General features: G+C 36.5%; 1 long non-coding RNA gene across 1 annotated transcript in view; it reads right to left on the bottom strand.

The window, feature by feature from the left end:
- Positions 1–3,757: 3,757 nt before the first annotated feature.
- LOC107838193 (uncharacterized) overlaps positions 3,758–4,566 on the bottom strand; it is a 15,246-nt gene continuing 14,437 nt past the window's right edge. The window contains exon 3 of the long non-coding RNA XR_001664240.1: positions 3,758–3,768. This is a non-coding gene — a long non-coding RNA (uncharacterized LOC107838193). The remainder of the gene's footprint in view (positions 3,769–4,566) is intronic.

The following is a 4,566-nucleotide window of genomic DNA, read 5'->3' on the forward strand; positions in this document are numbered from 1 at the left end:
CACACACACACACACACACACACACACACACTCACTTATCTCTCCATCTCTGTATCAAACCCTAAACTAAACCAAAACTCAACTCTCACATCAGTCTTAAATTCAACCCCTAACCATAAACTGCATTCCTCCTTGTTGTTCAGACCTTCTGCTTTTTCTCCCTCCTGTCAAACTGTCTCTCAGTTTGACTGAAGGATATTTACCTCCTCTCTTCTACCTGTGAACCTCACATGTTCCTTTCCTGTAACTTGACACCAACATTTATTACTTACCGATGAGAGACTGAGGACAGACGGAGGTGTGCAGGTGTAGCACTCGTTGCTGTTTGATCCATATCTGCATTGAACCTCGTCTCCATCAGGGTCAAAGGTCAACAAGCTGATATTCCTCTGACAGTTTGAGGGAACTCTGAGAGAACCAGAAGACAAGCATCACATAATTATATCTGATATCAAATAATCTGTTAAAATGATTTGATTTACATTGAGGAGCTTCAGGATACTGACTGATTTGTGCTTCAGTGTTTTTCTTCCATCATTTTTTAGGTACTTAAACTCTTGTTTGAACATTGTTTCTTTGAGAAATTACAGAATGGTTCCTATGATCAGTATGTCTAATTTAATCTGCACTGCACAGATTTAAATTTATAACAACAAATCTTATTTCTAAGTATTTTTTAATGAATTATAAAATCTGGTTTTGTTTCTATGTAACTCTTTGGTTTCTGTTACAGATACGATTGGTTCACAGTGTTTGGATCTCATTTTTCTTTACAAGACAAAAGAACAAAAAAAACTTCAGAATCAAAATGCAGCTTATGCCCAATCAAAGGTATCAAAGGTTTCAGGTCCCTGGCAGCATATCTAGGTGGGCCCCATATGGGGAAAAGGAGGGCAGGCCAGATTGGTCCCACATGGGTTTGTCCATTTAGGGCCACAGCCTACGTGGGCCCTACATGGACAAACCCATATGGGACCCATCTGGTCTGCCCTCCTTTTCCCCATATGGGGCCCACCTAGATATGCTGGCAGGGAGTATTTATTATTAACATGATATAAAAACTGAATTACCTCATAACAGGGATGATGCCGGTCTGTGGTGATGAGTTTGGTCTGTTGATGTCGGATCGTTTTCTACCTTCAACAAACATCTTAGTGAGGCCAGATGTAACACTGTTTCTGTTGTTTATCCAGGCTTTAGTATTATATCTTTAATAGAAGATATTGGGAAAATTTCTAATGTTACTACACAGAAAACTTTACAGAGCAGCAGACCAGAAAACTGACAGGAGGAATTTTAGACTTCTTGAAAAAAAACAGAAAATTATTAGATATATTTTTGCATGATGTTGAGATTCAGTCACCCAGAGGAGTAATTGTTGAACTTCCTACTCTCCCACAAGGTGTACTCTCTCAGACACCATTCACCGCTGCTTTCATCGATCTTCTTACTACAGCCAGAGCACAGCCATGACTCAAGCTCCTCACATGAGCTGTAGCCAAACTTAAAGCGATACCTAGCCTGCAGATTTAAAGTGAAGAAGCGTTGGATACAAGACAATATCTTTCCAAAAGGGAAAATAAAAGGAATTTCAGAAAATCTCAACTTACTGTAAATCTGTCTACTTGTACATCTTTAATGGTGTGAGAAAACACAGCACCAGTATAACCAGCTTCCGTACAGCCGATTATCACCAGCAGCAGGACAAAGAGCAACATGATGAACGAATCAGTTCTGCTAAACTAAGATGGAATCATCAGGTAACCTTTGTGGCTCTGCTGTCGTAAGATGCTTTGGTTATGCAAACGCCTGACGACTGGAGTCGACAATGTGATGCTTTATAAATATTTAAAAGAGTTTGTAGGAGTGAGCTGCCATTTATTTTTGCACATAGTTTCCTCTTCATTTTATTTAGGAAGGTAAACTTTTGTCATTTGGCTTATTTACTTTCAAATAGTAAGTCTTAGTTCATTTTAACATAGTTTTCTTTTGTTTGTTATTTTTACCATTAAAGCTCACTCTCCTATTGTTGCAGCATCTCATGTCAAATACATTTTAAATAACAAATATTATAAGATATTAAAAACCAGGATGACCGCACATTGACAGGTCAAAACACTTTATACATTCCCTATTCATTCAAGTTGTTCACTGATTTTATGGACTGCATCAGACAAACATTTCTTCTAAGAAGGTAAAATTTTCTTTGCAAATTGTGAAAAACAATTATTCATCACTTCTGGACAGTTTTTGTGTCTCAGTGGATTTTTAAATTGTTCACAAATATAAGCTGAGCATTCCAGCTGAATACAAACACAAAGTTTACTAAAACTATTATTTAAAGTATGTGGTGTCTATTTAACAAAAAACAAAAACAAAAATCAACATTTTCTCAGAAATTGATTACTTTTTCTTATTTTCCTCCATTTGTGCTCTGCCGACTTGTTCCCATTTTTGCTGTGGTTTATCACATATTGAGCTCAGCAGATGCAAAGATCCACCAGGTGTTTGCTAATTGCTGCTGGCTAGTCTGAAGGAGCTGAGTGGGGGAGGGCTGCTGCTTGGGGTCTGAGCTTTGAAGCTTGGAAATTGCATCTCTAAGGAGGAGCTGTGAATCGAAGGCGGAGCTGGGTCCCTTCAGGCATTTTGCACAGCTGAATGGTTGCCATGGAGACTAAAGGATTTGAATTTGCACGAAAGAATCAAAGCAACACTCCAGGTGTGTTTTAGACAAGGGGACAACATAATAACATGATGTAAAGCTCAAAAAGGTCAACTTACAAAATATTTTCTCTTTAACAAATGTTAATGTTTATTTTACTTTCCATTAAAAACTATTTTTTTTACCTCTTTTGGTATAATTTGTTTCACTATATCCTCACATGTACAATTTTACAGCAATATTAAAAATTGAAAGTTAGTCAGGATGTTAAAATGAACCAGGTCAAAGACATGAAAACAGGAAAATATGAGAGCTCTTCTGTTTGTTTCTCTTTAGAGTTTTGCTGCAGAGATTTGGATCAAGTAGCAGATATTTGTTTTTATTGATGGATGTCAGAAAGAGGAGAGAAGAAAAAAACACTAAAACCTAATTTCTGTTTGTACATCAATGTCTGTATCTAATAGTATCTAAGTTATAATGTGGTTTGAGGATTAATTATGTGATGTGAACTAACTTTGTGCACACTAACTTTGTGTTTATTTAAATTATTAATGCAAATACTGAGCATTGTGGTAGCTCTCATTGTTTGCTTTGCAAATCGCTAATTAGCATACTGCTAGGCTGAGTTACATCTTGCATGGTAGCAATGTTGGGTTTATTCCAGTTTCAGTCTCATTAGCATTCAGCTGACATTGGTGGCAGTCAGCTCTAAACTGCTGCTGATTTCATTTTCTTGAAGAATTAGCTAAATTATTAATCCTGATATGTGAAATATGTTTGACTAATCAAGCACTAAGAACATTACAATCATTAAGGTTTGATAAATCTATAATACATCAAGGTCAGTGGTGAACAAATTTTTGTAATGTGAAATAAAACTTTTTAGAAGTGGGGGCCACATATAATCTGTTCAAAGGCAGACGTTGCACTTTAGACACCCTTATGTAGGCAAAACCCTTCTCTGAGAACTCTGAGAGAACCAGAAAACAAACATAACAAAGTCACACCTTAACACCTCAGAACAAACAATCTGCTCAAATGTTTTGATTTGCATTGCAAAGTTTCGGTGTCTTGACTGATTTGTATTTCAGTGTTTTTCTTCCAAGCTTTTGTATGTTTTTAAACTGTTGAAGCTTTTTTCTTTGAGAAATGACTGAATGGTTCCTATACTCTATGTAGTTGGTTCAATATGTATTTTACAGTTTCACATGTTAAGAATAAAACCTAAAAGTTGTTTATCTGTGACTAATTCTAAAGCTAAATCACAAATATCTGAAAAACAATAATTTCTAAATCTGCTTTTGCTCCCTGTAACCTTTTATGAAATCAATTTACAGCATTTGGACACAATTTGGGAGTAATTTCTAATTTAATTATTAAAGCTTTGTGGTTAGGCTTTAAAAAAACAGACGATATAAAATCTTGGTGAGCCAGCCAGGAGTTAAAATAAACATTCAGAGACAACCTACCTAGATGTGAAAAGAAAGAGAACATGGAGCAAGAACTGGATGAAATCATCACAACACTATGGACCTTGGGGAAGCAGGGTCTCATTATGGTGTTCCACTATTTAAAGTGCAGTGAGCTGGCAGGTGAAGGATTCGATAGATAGACACGCTATGCCGTAATGAAGATGGAGGGGATCATAATCGGTGAAACTGAGGATGATGAAAAGCCCCAAGTGTCCAAGCAGTTTTTAAAGAACTGCAGTCAGTTTTCCATTCACTGGAAACTTAAGTTGCTGAGCTTGTGTCTCAAAAGTCAGGAAATCCTGTCATAGAAAAATGTTGATCAATGTTTCATTGATTATGTTTCAACATCAGCTCTGATCAGGTGGGTTTTTAGTCTAGATTTAAAGGAACTCAGTGTTTCAGCTGTTTTGCAGTTTTCTGTAAGTTTGTTCC

This window comes from Poecilia formosa, unplaced genomic scaffold (genome assembly GCF_000485575.1).
Source record: "Poecilia formosa unplaced genomic scaffold, Poecilia_formosa-5.1.2 Scaffold218, whole genome shotgun sequence".
Lineage (NCBI taxonomy): Eukaryota > Metazoa > Chordata > Actinopteri > Cyprinodontiformes > Poeciliidae > Poecilia > Poecilia formosa.